The following is a 17376-nucleotide window of genomic DNA, read 5'->3' on the forward strand; positions in this document are numbered from 1 at the left end:
AAAAGGTATGCTCAGGTACAATGTTGACTGAGGTTTCCGTCCTGCCTGGTTCTCACAGTCATTAAGAATCACACAGAGGTCTACATTAGTTATAAACTGATGGCCCATTAGTTCAGGCTTCTTATTAATTAATTCTTATAACTTACATTAGCCCACAATTCTTGTCTATATTAGCCACGTAGCTTGGCACCTTTTTTGGCTAGGCCGTCACATCTTGTTTCCTCTATGGCTGTCACTACTACAGAATGCAGAATCCTCTTCCCAGAATTGTAGATAGTGATGCATGGCAGAGGGTAGATGTCGGTAGATGAAAGGTGACAGATAAGAAAGTGATAGACAGGTAGCAGAGAGATGACAGACAGGCTCATTTATCTTTATACATTCATCTTTATTCATATGCATGAATACAGAAGGACAGTTGATCACTTTACATACACTTGTAAGATATATACATGTCTTATTTAGGGTTTCTATTTCTGTGATAAAAACCCCATGACCAAAATCAACTCGAGGAGTAAAAGGTATTTCAGATTTACAGTTCCGTATCATAGGCCATCATCGAAGGAAGTCAAGACAGGAACTCAAGGCAGGAACCTGGAGGCAGGAACTAAAGCAGAGGCCATGGAGGAGGGCTCCGTGGTTTGGTTCCTCATAGCTTACTCGGCCTGCCTTCTTATAGCACCCAAGGTTATCAGCCCAGGTAGCCCTATAGTGAGCTGACCCCTCCCACAGCAATCATCAGTCAGAAAAAACACCCACACCGGTGTGCCTACAGGCCTTCACATGGACGTTGTTTCTCAGTTAAGATTCCTTCTTTTCGAATGGTCCCAGCTTGTGTCACGTTGACAAAAAACTATCGAGCAAATTGACCCCTTGCCAACTTGACATCACAGTTAAGCCATAACCTCTTCTTTTTTGTTATCCCTAAGATGCCCTATCAATGTCAATATTAAAATATAAAATATATTCTGTACTTTAAAAGCCCCAGTCTTTAAAAAATTCAGAGACTTCAAATGTCCAGGCTCTTTAAACACGTTCAAAATATCTCAGATACCCTAGCGTCTCTTTAAAACATCCAAAATTTCTCTAAAATTCCAAAGCCTCTTAATTGTGGATTTCTGTGAAATTAAAAATAAGTTAAATGCTTTCCTATTCCCAAGAGGGAAGAACCCCAGCACAGTGACAGTCAAGACAAAGCAAAACGGAGGTCCAACCGTGTGCAGCTCAGGGTCAGACTTCTGGGACCCACGGCGGTCTAAACTCCACAGGGTTTGCCATGCGTGCACGTCATAGGCTCAGGCCAGCTCCACCGCACAGCTGCTGCTGTCCCTATCCCTGTTCTGTGGTTGTCTACGGTCTGCTGCAACGGCTCTGCACCTTCGCCAGTAGCCTTTCTTGGGCTCTCCTGAGGGACTCTAGTCCTGTCACATGCTGGCAAGCTCCAATGTCTCCCCGGGAGCCATCAATCCTAGGACTTAACTTCAGCTGAGGGTGGACACCCACCAGCACACTCCTGCGGCCTCTCACGGGGCCAAGCACCAGCTGCTCTCCATGATCTTGCCATGCCTTTGAAACCAGGGTCTGGATGGCTGTCACAGAGTATCAAGTTCAGCTGCCAGCCTGAGGAGCAGCCCGAGCCCTCTCTGGATCACAGCGCTGTGTTCTGACTCTGAGGAAACACTTGCCAGAATTTTTCAGCTCACTAATGCTGGTCCTTTCTTACTGTCCACGAATCTCTTGACTCCAGATGATCAGCGTTGCTTTCCCCAGGAAGGCAAATGTTTTGCTGCAGTGGTTCTGGTCCCCTCTTAATCACAACTGATTCTTCAGCCACCCACCCCCACTTCTGACCAAAGCCGCAAAATCTAAGTTCAAAATACAGGATGACTCCAATAGAGACTCTCAAACTTCCCTCTGAAATGTTCCAAGCCAGGCCCTGATCACGTCAACTGCTCCAGCTTTATCTTCTTAGCTTCCACGGCAGCTCACAAAGCTCTGGGCACTAAGTATTTTTTTTTTTCCAGCTCAAAGTTCAAATGCGCCCCCCCCCCCAAAAAAAAAACCTCACATGGTTAGGTCTGTCACATCAGTACCCCCACAAACCTGGTTCCAATTTCTGCCTTTGGGTTTCTCTTTCCGTGATAAAACACCATGACTGAGAACAACTCAGGGAGGAAAAGGCTTATTTCAAGCTTCTAGCTCCATATCACAGCCCATCATCAAAGGCAGTCAGGGCAGGAACTCACGGCAGGAGCCTGCAAGTGGAAACTGAAGCAGAGACCATGGAGGAGTGCTGCTTACTGGCTTGCTCCTATGGCTTGCTCAGCCTGCTTTCCTGTAGCACATTGGACCACCTGAGCATGGGTGGCATCAGCTGGAGTGATCTGGGCCCTCCCACATCAATCACTAATTTAAAAAAATACCCTAAAAATTTGCCTATAGGAATCTAATAATAGTATTTTCTCAATTACGATTTCTTCTTTCCCGACGATCCTTGTGTCAATTTGACATAGAACTAGCTAGCATAGTCATATATACAGAAGGTATGCTACACTCCAAGTACACACACACACACACACACACATTGAGCAAATATTGTGGGGAAATATGTAAAACACAAGAATCCTGGAAGCAGAGAGTCCAACTTTAGGTCAAGCTCTCTGGGAAGGTGCCTTTAGGGCTGAGCTTGAACAACCAAGCAAGAGTGCATTACTGTGCCTGGAAGCAGCGCTCTGGCAGAGGAAAAGGGCATGTAGAGGATATGGGGCAGGAGTGCACTGTGCCAGTGGGAACTCACGAGCTCAGAGCACTCTAGTAACATGCTATGGGTCAGAAAGAGTTCTGATACCAAAGTGAACAAAAAGGTGAGTCAAAAGCAACCAGTGGGTTCTGAGTGGAGGGGTGGCATATACTACCTGCTTTTAAATGTCAAATCTGAGTGGTGATTTTGAAAAGTGGGCTAGAAACTGATCACTCCCATGAAGGACAGGCAGTACTCCAAACACTGAGCAGCTTGCAAGGCAAGGGTTGGGCTAGACAGAACTGTTGGACAGGACTGATGTTGGACAGGACTGATGGTGGACAAGACTGATAGATAGAATAATGCTGGTGCTGGAAGACAGCTCAGGGTGAAAGAGGGGCCCAGACCCAAAGCAGGTGAGTCTGATTAAGGTCTCTGGAGACCAGGAGGCTGGGTCAGAGGAAGCAGGAACACTGGAAGGCTCAGATCATGAATGACTTCCTTGTGGACAGAGTCAATACTGTAACAAAATATAGGTATAGACATAACTGTATAATGACAATAGGAACAAATCATGCCTCTGCTGAGTTGTCTAAAGTAGTCCAGGATGAGCCAGAAGTTTAAAGAAACACAACCAAGGATACCAGTGAGGAATTCTATTTCTTCTACAGCTGCTTTTATCCATGGAAAACATCTATTCATCCATCTTTCCATCCATCCATTCCTCCTATCAATACATCCGTCTACTTAGCTATGTATAGCTAATAAACAGCATTATTATATAGCTTTAAATTTTTTTAATTCTTAATTTATTCTTTGTGGCATTTACATCATGCATCGCAATTCCATTTATTTCCCCATCCCTTCATATCTGTGCCCTGCCCTTGCAATCTCCGCCTGAAATAAAATTTAAGAGAAAAGAAGAAAATGTTATCATAGAGTTGCAGTGTGTTGCAGAGAGTCACACTTAAACTCTTTAGTCCATGTATCTTTACTTGTAAGTGTTCATTGCAGAAAGTCATTGGTCTGGTTCAAGGCCTCTGGCTTCTGTTACACTATCCATATTGGGCCCTCAGTAGGACCCTCTCAGATACCCTGCGATTGCCCTGGAAATCCTGTAACTATGGTTTTGCCGAATCAGCCCCTTTGTGTGCTCCAGGGAAGGCTGTTGACTTTTAATTTTTTTTTTAAAAATTTATGTGTATAAGGGTTTTTCATGCATGAATATATGGTGTCTGCTGAATCTCTTGGAATTAGAGTTACAGATGGCTGTGAGCTGCCATGTAGGTGCTGGGAATCGAACCTCTCTACAAGAATGCATGTGCACTTCAAGGCTGTGGCATCTCTAGCCCATTAGAAAACATTTTTGTTTGCTTTTAAAAATTCTTGTATTGTCTTGCTTTTGTGTATTTACTTTGGTGAGACAGAAGCTTGCTTTGTTGTTGAGGCTGCCTCTGAACCTGCGATTGTCCTGCTTTAGACTCAGAGTCCTGGGATTCTAAGTGTGCATCGATACAGCTGACTGCAGAAGCAACTGCTTTTGAGCTGCTGGTATGCGGAAAGACTGTCTTAATGAGGATACATCAGTAAAGAGAATAGGCCGTGCCCCTGGCCCTTGCAGTTTCTATTTTGATATGGATGCTTAAACAAATGCATAGCAAGCAAATTTCATCCTGAGAAAATAAAAGCCTTTGATTATTAAGAAGTGGATTGGATATTTTAGATTTCAGAAAGAAATTAACAATAATGCATGGAACTCATTTCTGCTCTATCTGTAGTCTAGGGAAGTTTTCAGTTTCTAAAAGTTACTTTATGGCTAGATGGATGGATAGGTTAAGTAGATGGATGGATGGATGGATGGATGGATGGATGGATGGATGGATAGATGGATGGATAGATCGATCAATGGATCGATCAATCGATAGATAGATAGATAGATAGATAGATAGATAGATAGACTGATAGATGATAGTTAGATGATGGAATAGGTAGATAGGCCAGAGAGGCAGGAGTCTAGCTGGAATGGAAATGTGTTGATGGCTATTAGCCACAGTAAGAACTAGATATCTCTGCACATAGTAGTTGAGAAGTTTCTGTGGGTGGAGACAAACAGGCTACAGAGCTGGGGGAGAGAGAGGGGAAGAGAGAGGCAGAGAGAGTGCATTCCTATAAAGTTAACCACACAGGGAGAAGCAGGAAGAAGCCACACATTTGGAACAGAGAGGGGTGGTGTGAGGGACTTCACTGTTCCCTTCATGTGCACGCTCACTAATTACACTTAAGGGCATGCACTCATTTGGAAATAAAATAGATTTCTCTAAAGACAAATACAATGATATACACATCTGGAAGGGTGGCCTGGGAGGGCAGCAGGAGTGCTGGTCATGGAAGCTGCCCAAGACAACGCTACTTTGTAGTTGATGATGCCTTAGGTGTCCAGGGATGGTCAGTTCATTACACACATCCTATCGCCGAGGCTCCCAGATGCTCTTGAAGCTCTGCATCCAAGAAAAGAGCCGTGTCCAGTACAGCACTCATTCTAGTGCGTCTGTGTCCATTTAAGAAAGACAAGGGAGAAGAGAAATCAGAGAACTGTGAGTTTCTAACCCCAGCATCCTGTAGGCACCACAAAAAGAATTTGCTAGCATCTTGTGGCTGCTCAATAATCCAAGTTAGTGCCATGGAAGGAGACAAGTGATGCTGACTCCGTGAATGTAACCCTAGGGAATCCCGTGACCACTTCACAACAAAAATGATGGGTCAGCAGGATGTGGCTGGTCTTTGGGGTTCTCACTCTGAACGCACCAGCTGCATGTGGGGGATACTAAAAACCTGGGAACGGGACACTTCGCTGTATCCAGAGAAGAATAGGAAGCTGGGCAGTCAGTCCTGCTGGGTGTAGAGGGACTACAGATAACAGGCATAGCCTACCTGTTTCAAAAATGCTAGATCTTTGAAAGACTTCATCATAAGGAAATATGCTAACCCTGGTCTGGATTGATAATGTATTTAAGTATGTATGCATATATATATATATATATCTTCCAAAATATAATTCATGTCAACTTATAAAAATTTTAAGTCAACAGACATCCAAAAAAAAAAAAAACCCAAAAACTGGAGACAAAGACATACTGAATGGATTACTTTGGAGGTAGAAAAATAACAAGGCACGGCCTCCCTAAATGTTCCCAGGCAGCGTTCATCTGAGAATCCCTTCTAGGGACAGTCAAGCACAAAAGCCAGTGGGTGGGATGCTGGCAGGAGTGTCCTAGGTAAGGACTCTGACCCCAGAGGCTGAGCGGGCAAGTCAGGTGACTTGAACTCCTGAAAGGCCCTGTAATTTTCAGGTGACTAAACGGGGAGAGAATCAGTCAGCGAATCACCTTTCAAGTATTTAATTTAATTAGACAAGGCCAACGAGGCTCCTTGGAAATCCATACGGCATTAACTCCTGTCACAAAGCAGCCCAAGGTAATTGCCGAAAGTGAAAAAGTGGTTACCACGGCTTAAGCGTATTTATCACAGCTGCTGCACTTTCACAAACGAGGCTTTCTGGGGCTAAAGCCTCTGCCAGAGCCACGGGGCCCTGGAGCAGGGATTCCAGGGCTTGCACAAACCCCCTCTAATAAGCCATTGTGATAGGGTGAGCACATGAGTGGGGGGATGCTAGCAGACGCAGCTGACCAGATGCTCAATGCCTGCACTCTGGTCCCAGGTGCCTGTCCGCTGCCCTTCTGGCTTCTCTGGAATGTTAGAGTCATGCAGCACAAGGCTGGTCACGGAGTCCTTAGTGTCGCCCATCATCACCAAAGTTGGATGTTAGCCCCACAAATGAGAACCTCCATGCCGGGGACCCTTTCAGAAAGTGGGGCGGCTCTGTAAGTGCTGTGGCAGCCCTTTAGCTGGAGCCCTCCTGGAACTGGCCCCTTCGAGTTGTCTTCTTTGTTGGCAGGGCCTGACTCTCAGAAGGCTAGTTCCGGATCACACTCCTCTCTCAGAACGAGCTGCTGCACACGGACTGCAAATGTGTCGAAGGAGATAGGAATCTCGCCAGGTAACTCAGCAGCCTAACAAATAAGAGTCGAGGAAATACATATCTAGGAAGGCCCAGATATTTGCAACATGCTGAGCATTGTGCCCGGACTGAAAACTGAGGGGAAAATAGACCCTGTCCACACAACATATACAATCAAACGGGTCAGATGACTGCGCCGTTGAGCGTCAGAGCGCCCCCAGGGCGCATGTGTTCAGTGCTTGCAAATGATGGAAATGTTGGGAGTTTCTAGAAGCAATAGTGGGTGGGATCTAGTTAGAGGAAGTAGGCCACTGAAGGTGTGTCCTTGCGTCTGTATCTTGTAGACGCCAGTCTCTGCTTCCTGTCTACTATGAGGTCAACAGCGCCTATGCTACCCCCTCTCCACCACAGTGGACAAGACCTCCGAGACCATGAGCAGATAGATACACAAGTCCTCTCTTCATGCTGTTTGCTCTGGCATCTCAGCACAGCCACCGGTTTTCATCTGGGGGTGCTCTGGTTCCTCTTCGCCAACTTGATACAAACTAGGGTCACCTGGGAATCGGGACTCTCAATTGGGGAATTTGCCTCCATCAGATTGGCCCGTTGGGCATGTTTGTGGGTCATCTCCTTGATGGATGATTGATGTGGAAGGGCCCAGTTCACTGTTCGTAGTGCCCGCTTGGGCAGGTAGTCCCGAATTGCGTAGGAAAGCAGACTTGAGCAAGCTGTGGAGAATAAGCCACTAAGCATTATCCCTGCCTGGTTTCTGCTTCATCAAGCTCCTGCCTTGACTTCTTGTGTCGTGTACACTGGAATGAAACCCTCTGCTCCCAAGTCGCTTTTAGTTGTGGTGTCAAACTAGAATAGGGAGTAAGGCTGAAGTAGAGGCTCACGAAATAGCACAGACAGCCATGGCTTTTATTCCCGGTCCCAAACAGATACATACACTCAATACTGCAACAGGCCAGACACTGTCTATGATCCTCAGCTAGTAGGTTGGGGACTGTAGTTTCCTTTAGGAAAATGTCCCACCATGTGTGTTAGGAGACTGCTGAAATCTGGGCCAGGATGTCAGGTGCTGTGGTTCCCTCCGACTATGCTGGCTTTAGCCAGGTGACTGTGGCAAGGTGTTTCCCAGCTGCTATGAGCCTTGGGAACAACACCGACAATGTGACAATGTTTCCTTCCTAGGGACACGTCATTGGCAGCCTGCCTCCTGGGCAGAGCCAGGGCCCATGCTGGCTGAGGTGCCGAGAGTCTCCTCCCCTCAAGCATGCTGAGGCTGTCATTATTGATGCTTGGCACACATATTTATTTACAAGTGACTAAACTAGGCTAAAGACAACAGTCGCAGGAGAGGAGAACCACATGCTACCTGTTTTGTCTGTGCCCAACTTATTAAGTAGCTGCAAGAGATAATTGGAGACATAAAGGTCTAGACGTGGAGTCAGCTTGTAATGTGGCAGCAGAGATCTGTAGTCTTTGTTAGCACAACACACAGAGCTATTATAGCCCGGCCCGTAAAATAAGGAGGCTCACTTAACATTGTGGACTCTGGGAATCCCTGGAATTCCTACTGCCCACCCCTCAGGGGCAAGTATGGTGATAGATGGTTTCTCTAAGTTTCTTAGAGATCACCAGACTTGACATCTTGTCTTTCCTTTTCACTATGTAAGAGTCCAAATTCCCTAATGCACTGATTCTAAGTCCAGCCCCTGGGCCACTGGTACCTGTCTCAGCCTGAGCACTCAACTGAACTGTATCCTGGGCTCTAGCCCACGGCTAGAGCACTTGTCTAGCAAGCACGAGATACCAGGTTCAGACCCTAGTGTTGACAAAACAAAACACAACCTAAATCAACAAAGACAGATTAATTGGGCTTTGCCCTAGGCCTTCTGCAAGACAAGAGGTAGCCACGAGCCATATTTTAATATGGCCAGGGGATTCTGCAGCTCGCTCACCTGCATTTCTGCATACAATGCCGTGCAGTTCCTCTTGGACCAGCAAAGTGGAAGTTCCTTGGCTGGCCGTGCACCGCTCTTTCTACCCTACTTAGCCAATCCGGACCTTCCCTTGTCCATCAGTTGGGTGGCTCTAGATGCTGTCCCTATTCTGTCCTTCAGCACAGACACTCACAAACGGTGTACTGACTGAGCAATCAAGCTCCAGCTGAAGCCTTTCTACGCCCTCTTAGAATCTGGTGAGCATGGTCCGGAGACACCATGATCTCCCATTCACCATAGAAGGGCGGCAGGGACCCCCGCTGAGGGTCCTTATTCTACCATTTCCAGGGCACAGACTCTGATTTGAGTAAAGTGTGAACCTAGGAATCCCACAAAGACAGGCTTCTGCTAAGCAGGCATTTTATTACTTCCCGTTAAAACAGAAGGTGATTAAAGCACTTTTTAATTTAAAACAATTATTAAATGGAGCAGGAAGCAATGGTATCAGTTAATCTTAGGGTAGAGCTCTCTCTTTTTTTTTTCTTAAACACCCTAATAGCTTCCTAAACATCAAGCGTTTCCATGAAGCTAACCAAAGTTACTTAATTATAGGCTCTGCGAGGGTTTCTATGAATTCTCAAAGGAATCACGAGGACCCTTGTATAATATAGGGTTTAGATGTCCCACGCTGGAGCCTATATACTAGCCCTTTTATCTTAATGCACAAAGGTGTCCAGAGGAGGATGCAATAAGGAATTAATCACCCAGGGGAGCCAGCCTGGCTCAGGGATGAAGCAACCAGCGGAACGTGTGAACTCAGTGTCAACATTCCCACCCTGCCTGATGGACCACTGTAGCTCCATGTTAGTTACACTACCGGCCGCCTGCCAGAGGTCCTGGTGAGCCCCTCAGAAGATAGCATCAGCTGCTCACCCAAGACACTTTGCTGTGTTGTTGCTTCTTCTCGGAGGTTGAAGGCCCTCTGCAGAGGAGGACTGTGTCACACATGACTGCCAGGAGGCAGGGCAAAGAAGAGCTAGGGTACAGTAGCCAGATGTTGCTATTGGACAGCAGAATCTGGCTGGGGGGCATCACCAGACCCCTGGCAGAGCATGTGGACAAGCCCCCCACCCCCACCCCCCAGCCTCTTCTAGTCTGGGGTTTGCCTCTTCCTTACCAGATTGCAGAGTGAGATTCCAAGGCTTCTGTGAGCTTATTTGCTCTTTCAGTATCCTAAGACCTTTGTGTTTAAGATAGGACTCGTGGGGGAAATTAACTGGGGAGATGAGAAGAAAGAAGAAAGCTGGCCAAGTGCTAATAGTTCAAGTCTGAAATGGTTCCTGTCGGTCCCTAGCATGGTGCGCTCTGAGGAGGTAGGGTGTGTGTAGGGGTAGAGCCTAGTGGGAGGTCCTCTCATCACCGGGAATGCCTCCTCAAAGGGAATTGAAAGACCCTGGCTTCCCTCTCTCTATTCTGATTCCCATGCATCTGCATCGGTGATTTTGCTCTCACCATGATGTACTTTGGCACAGGCCCACGACAACTGGATCAACCAATAAGGGATTGAGACCTCTATAACCTGAGCCCAAAGAATCAGTTTTATCTACGAGTTGGTCATCACAGGCAAAGCTAACGAACAGGAAGTGAGAAGCAAGCGTGTGGTGTGTAACACAAGCTTGAGTGTCAGCCAGGCGGGGACATCAAAGCCGCAGAGACAGGAGACCGTGTGCAGCCCACTTTCATCGCTCCGCTGGAGAGATGCTGGAGAGCGATGGAGGGTCACTCAAATGTGCCACCTCTGAACACTGCTCGGGCTCTCGACTCCTCTGATGGCTTGGCAATGCCACAGATCCTCTTCTGTGTAATCCTCCATCTGTGTACAACCTCCCCCCCTGGACGGGGGTTAGGGTCCCTGGGAGCACAGGCACACACAAGAACAAGGTAGTGGGGACATGAGGTATGGGGCATATCTGTGGGATCTCTGGTCGGGGTGAGCAAGGCCAGCTCAGAAGCTGACTGAAGTCTTTCAGAGGGCAGTTCCAGGGAGGGGACAGAGGTCTTGCCTCAACTTCTGTGGAGATAATAAAACTACCTTATAGGGAGGAGATCAGAAGACCCGAGGGTGAATGTATGGTGGCTTTATAGTGAGGAGGTGAGAAGCCCTAGAAGGAATGCATAGTAGCTTTCCACAGTGGGTACCTGGTCAAATTCTGGTTCCCTCTGGCTCTTACCTGGTGCCAGGGCTGTAGCAGGGTCATGCTCACTCCTCCTTCACCAGACACCTCCTGCCAGTGACCATATTCAGGCTGGTCTAGCTGTTGGGCAGCATGGCCCACAGCTGGATAAATCTTGTCTTCCAGAAGCTTCAGGTATGACAGGTAGACACAAAGCAAATGGGTTTCCCCATTAGAAAGAGCTCCCATGCAGTTCCTCCAGCCAGGGCTTTCCCAAAGCCACTTCTGGACCCACAGATGGGAAGCTGAAGGCTCTGTGGTTTGATGAAAGCAGGAAGGCCTTGGAGAAATGGCCCAAGGCAGCCTTCCTTCACTGCCGTCCTGGGTAGGGGTCCCGTGTCTAGCAGGATGGGAACTCAGAAGCAGCAAGCGCCCCATGAACTAAGTGTCCCTGCTCTCCAGCATCTCCTCAGTCTCCCTTTTCTAGCATGCCTGAGTTCAAATGAGTGCAGACCTGCAGGCCTTCAGACGGCAACAAAGGACAGAAGGCTGGGCGTCCATGACGTCCTCAGCTGTCGTGAAAGCTAACGAAGTAAAAAAGCAGATGGCGCATCACAGGCCTCTTTGGACAAGCGCCTAGATTCCGTTATCCAAGCCACCTAGAACAGACAGTGTAGGACAAAGCTGTACAATGACAGTACTTCTCACTGCCAGGTTCCCAGACTGGCAAAGGGCACGATACAGGGTCCCTCTACCCCAAGACGCTTTTGTTTTAAGTTGAAAGTGGTGGTGGCACTGCTTATCCAAGCTTATCCAAGCACTAGGGATTTGCACGATTTGAAGACTCCATCTCAAAAAGATTTTTTTTCTTTTTTCTTTTAGATAAGATCTTACTAAACAACTTTAGCTGGCTTAGAACTTGCAAAGCAGACCAGGCTGGCCTCCTTGAAATCACAGAGCTCTGGCTGCCTCTGTCTCTCAAGTATTGGGTGTGTGCTATAACACCTAGCTAAAATAAAATTGCAAAAGTTTAAAAATAGGTATGAGAAGGGCAAGGCCATCAGGCTAGGCAGTTGGTATGGACCTTAATCACGGAAGGGAACGGGGGAAACCTTAAGCTCTATAAACTTTGTCAACATATATGGCATTCTACTACTCTCAGAGCACAGCAAATCACTGGCAGAGGCAAAATCATAGCCCAAATAATTTGCAGAAAACGAATTACTTCAGGATTCTAATTCACAACTATTCATCTTGCCTATATTGCTGACAGAGGTGTGTGTGTGTGCACGTGCACACACACACACACACACACACGCACCCCCCCCCCCCCCCNCCCCCCCCCCCCCCATCCCATCTGCAAAGCAAGCAAACAAACAAAATGGAAAGAACTCAAGAGGTGGTAACGGACAGGGTTCGGCTGAAGACCTCATTCAGCTGCCCTGAGAACCGAGGGCACCGGAACCTGTAAGGATGCCCCAGCCAACCTGAGAACCCAGAGGGACACTCGAGCTGGACAGTCATAGATTGTCCCCTGCATGCTTCAGAAAGCCAAAGTGCTGGGAAAGCTCAGAGACGGAGACCCAGAGAGCTCTCAGCAGTCGGGGTTCGGTGGGCTCTGTGGAAGTTCCCCGTCACCAGTAGACCTACTGCCTGGACCTAGGGCAGAGGAGAGGTCAAACAAAGGGGCAGGGACCTGGAGGAACAACAAAGCCAGTACTGGCAGGGGTCAGGACTAAACCCGCCTGAGCAGTGGAGAGAAAAATGTGGATGCTCTCACCTGCTTGGTCCTTTTTTTTTTTTTTTTTTTTTTTTTTGTAGAACTGAGGGATAGACATGGGCTAAGAAATACTGAATGACTACCACAGCCATGTAAAACACTGGAAATGGAAAATAGGCAGGTAAGACCCCCAGGGAGTTGGGTGTCAAGAAGCTCGTTGCCTCAGGGAAAATAATTTCTTACGAGCAGCCACAGTCAAACAGGAAGAAATGCAACCTGCTTCTGCGTACCTTCAAGATGGAAGACGGCTGTGGCCCACACCAGATCTTAGCCATTCTTTCCAATTAAAACTGAGCTGTTGTTTTATTCTGGTAATTACGGGAGGGGAAGCAAGCTGGTTAGGACTTCAGAAGCAACCCTAGTGCAGTTTGCTGAGGGTGAGCCCATTCCTTGCCGACAGCATGTAATTCACCGAAGGTTCAGGGGACTGGGACTGAGAAGGAAATCTAGAAGTTGCTCGCTCTGGAGCAGTGATTCTCAGCCCTCCTAATGCTGCACCCCTCTAAGGCAGCTCCTATTGTGGTGGTGATCCCCCCAACCCACCCCATGGAATTATCTTACTGTAATTTTGTTACGCTTATGAATCATAAAGTAAATATTTTTGAAGATAGAGGTTTGCTAAGGGGCTGTGACCCATGGGTTGAGAACCACCGCTCTGGCGGCGTCTGTAAGAGTCATATACAGTAATTCCTTGGTCTCCAAGCGCTCTTTATTCTGGGAAAGACGACGAAAATGAAGCTACAACCTGACCCAGAACTACCAGCGGAAGAAAAGCACCATGAGGTCAGAGCTGAGCAGTGGGACAGAGAGGACTGGGCTTGCCAGATAAAACAGGCATTCTCCAGCAGTGTCACCACCGTGTCGGGGGAGGGTAAGTCGTCTCCTAACAGGCCAGTTTCTCAACCTAAACAGAATCCACTGCCACGCACAGCCACCCCATCTGATCTTGGTTTCCCTGAGAAGTGAATCACTTCATTGTTCTCCACATGACTTAAACTGTATTTATATTAAAGGTCTCCCAAGCAAAAGGGGGGGAGAGGACACACAGAAGTAACACAAATAAATACCCATATGTAATGGCTTGCACCCGGAGCCCAGCCCCTCAGAGGCACAGACAAGTGGAACCCAGGGGCTTGCTGGCTAGCCAGTCTAGCCAAAACTTCAAACTCAAGGTTTAATGAGACCTTGTCTCAAAAAATAAGGTGGATGGAGATAGAGGAAATCCCAGTACCAATCTCTGACCTGCACAGATGAGGATATCTGCATACACACTTGCATGCAAGACACATATACACAAACACACACATTTCCAATGAGATTTTTGAATCCTAGAACAAGCCAAGTTTTAATATTATTTATGACAATTACAAATAACTACTTTAAAAAAAAATAGAACAGTGGTATTTGACTTTACCTTAGTCCCTGGGCTATCAGGTTCTTGGTCACTCAAGCAAGTCTGGTATGGGGGTTCCATCTCACGAAGTAGACCTGGAGTCAAACCTGATACCCGTTGATCACTGCCACAAGCTTTGTGGGACCACTGCACCAACCTGTCATGCAGGCAGGACACCATTGCCGAGCCAAGAGTTTGTGGTTGGCTTGAGGGTTATGTTAATCTTTTGGTAGCATTCCTAGCAATAACAAAGCCACTAGGACAGAGGGAAGAAGGCACCAGCTCAACTTCATGCTTTTAGTGATCTGCATAGGTACTGCCTTGCTGTCAGCTGATAGAGAGCAGCCTATAATCTTGGGAACAGCCTGGGTTGTTCAGGGAATCCCATGGGGCCCTTTTGGCCAACAACTCAATTAGATGTAACACAATCCAAGCACTAGAAGCTTCACTTGGTGACAAGAAGTGGCCAGCTTGGGCTCTGCCTCCTTAATTACTTGGTGATTTCAGTTAAATCCCCTTCATGTATGTTTTAGGAAGCATCTACTGTATTGTTTCTATATTATCCCTAAAATGTCCGGTAATTTTACCTGTCTCTCCCTGTATTCCATCATCCTTCTCTTCCCTCCCCCTCCCCATTTGGTCCTTCTATTCCAGCACCTCCCCCAAACCACCCATAACTATGTGTTCTATTTCCCTTTCCTAGAGAGAGCTATCTGCATCCCCTCCCCAGGCAATCCCTTACTCTATCTATGCCCAACTCTGTAGTTCTATAAACTGTAGCTTGGTTATCATGGACTTATATCTACCATCCACATAGAAGCAAATACATACCATATTTCTCTCTCTGGATCTGGGATACATCACTCAGGATGATTGGTTTTTTTTTAGTTCCATCTATTTACCTGTGAATTTTATAATTTCATTTTTTAAAAAAAATGACTAATACTAATACTGTATAGATGTACCACATTTTCTTTATTTTTCTCTTGGGGGCATCTGGGTTGTTTCCAATTTCTGGCTATTCTGAATAGAGCAGCAATGAAGATAGTTGAACAAGTGTCTCTGTGATAGGCTACAGAATCCTTTGGCTATACGCTCAAGTGTGGTATAGCCAGATCTTGAGGGAGATCCAAATCCCATGTTCCTGAGGAATCGCCACACTGATTTCTATAATGGTGGTACAATCAATGGGTATTTCCCTTACTCCACATCCTCACCAGCATGAATTGTTTTTTGTTTTTTTTAAATTGGTCTTGGTAGGTGTAGGATAAAATCTCAGGGTAGATTTTGATTTGCATTTCTCTAATGGCCAGCTAAAAACAAGCAAAAAATGTAGCAGTAAAATGACTCTAATGACATTCTGCTATACTCACAGATCAGTGTCTTGCTTAGCCATCACCAGAGAAACTTCCTCCTGCAGCAGATGGGAGAAAATACATACAGAGACCACACAGCCAGACATTATGCAGAGAAGGAGTGACCTTGGAACACTCAGCCCTAAACAGGATGTCTCCATCAAGTCCCTTAGGGATCAGGGAACCCTGCAGAAAGGGTCTAGAGCCAGAGGTGAAGGAGGACACCAAAACAAGACCCTCTAAGTCAACACGATCGAAGCTCATATGAACTCAGACTGAAACAGCATGCACAGGGCATACATGGGTCTGCACCAGGCTTCCAATTTAGTTTTTACGGAATTCCGAAGTATGAGAAAGAGTGGGTCTCTGGTTCTTGTACTTTCTCTTGTGTTCTTCTGGTTTTTTTTTCAATCTTAATGCATTCACTTTTGTTTTATATTTTATTTTATTATTGCCCCTTAGAAGCCCGTTTGTTTTCTAATTAGAGACAGAAAGTTGGGTGGATCCTGATGGAGGGGAGGGAGGAGAAACTGGAAGCAGAGAGAGGAGGAACCGTAATCAATATATGTTATGCAAAGAGGGAAAAAATCTATTTTCAATAAAAAGAAAGAACAACAAATACCTACTAGTTTTCTAAAAGTCATGATTTACAACAGAAAACTAATTTTTATAGTTAGTTATATATACAAAAATATCTCAGGAGTGCTTGCCTGCATGTATGTGTAGCAAATGAATATCTGGCATCTGAGGAGGGCAGAGAGGGCATCAAGTCCCCCTGGGATTGGAGTTATACACGGCTGTGAGCCAGTACGTGGGTGCCAGGAACTGAATTCAGGCTTTTTCTTAGCCGATGAGTCCTTTCTCAGGCTCCTGTCAGATCATCTACATCTGATGCATCATGTCTTCAGGATTGGAAACTTATTCTGCTTAGATATACACACAGCAACAACAACAACAACAACACCACACACACACTCGAATGAATGACACCTAGGCACTTAGTGAAAGTTCCCCACTTAAGGCTGAAAGAGACCAAACATGTCAGCTGCAGCATTGGGGTTCATGGGTATATCACTGCATGGACATTTTCTTGTAGAAGATTCTTGACAAAGCCTCAGGTCTTTCAAATGTGCTCTGGTCTGTGAAGAACATAACTTGTCCCTAGGGAAATGAGAACTCTATCAACATATTCAGTATAGAACCGTCTGTAGAATGTACAGTAGTCTGCAACACGGAACCACGGATAGTCAGGAAATCGGTTGATCCAGTTGACCCTCTGATTACCTAACACTTACCAGGTAGGTAGTGCCAGCACAGTAATGGCAAGAATAAAGAGGCACCGGTTTGTATGGCAGGAGCCTACACCAGCTGTTCTATAATCCAGGAGCTAGCAGCGGATGCTTGTAACATCTCCACTGGTTTTGAATGACAATACTAATATTAAAGTCAGGCGTGGAAGCTTGTTTTTTTAATCCTGTGATCAGGAGGCTAAGGCAGGGCGATGGTGAGTTGGAGGCTAGCCTGGGGCACACAGTGAGACACTGTCTCAAAAGTATCAGAATGGAAAGTATCATCCCTTCTTCTTAGGGAACACAGAGCTGCATAAGTTACGGAAAAAAAGGGAGGTGACATATAGCCTTTCATCTTGGACATCCAACTACATGGGTGTGGAGATATTTCTCTTATCAAGCAGATGGTATGTTCTAGCAACAGCTAGCAAGCCACTTTTGTAATCTGTCCTTCGGCTGAGAAAACAACACACTCTTACATCGTATCAGAAAAGGAATGGCTCCAAGATCTTCAGGCAATGCAGCTATTTTTCAAACTCAAACTCCCCTGTTACCCATTACAAATGATTTCAAACGTGCCGTTCTTGGCCTTCATTTGCACCGAACCCTGGAGAAGCATGCAGCCAAGTTGTAATTCCAGCAATCACTGTCCCCCACGAGGCACTTGAATAGCCAGTTCTT

The sequence above is a fragment of the Alexandromys fortis genome, unplaced genomic scaffold (genome assembly GCF_014885135.2).
Source record: "Alexandromys fortis isolate MF-2015 unplaced genomic scaffold, M_Fortis_MF-2015_v1.1 scaffold_67, whole genome shotgun sequence".
NCBI classification, from domain to species: domain Eukaryota; kingdom Metazoa; phylum Chordata; class Mammalia; order Rodentia; family Cricetidae; genus Alexandromys; species Alexandromys fortis.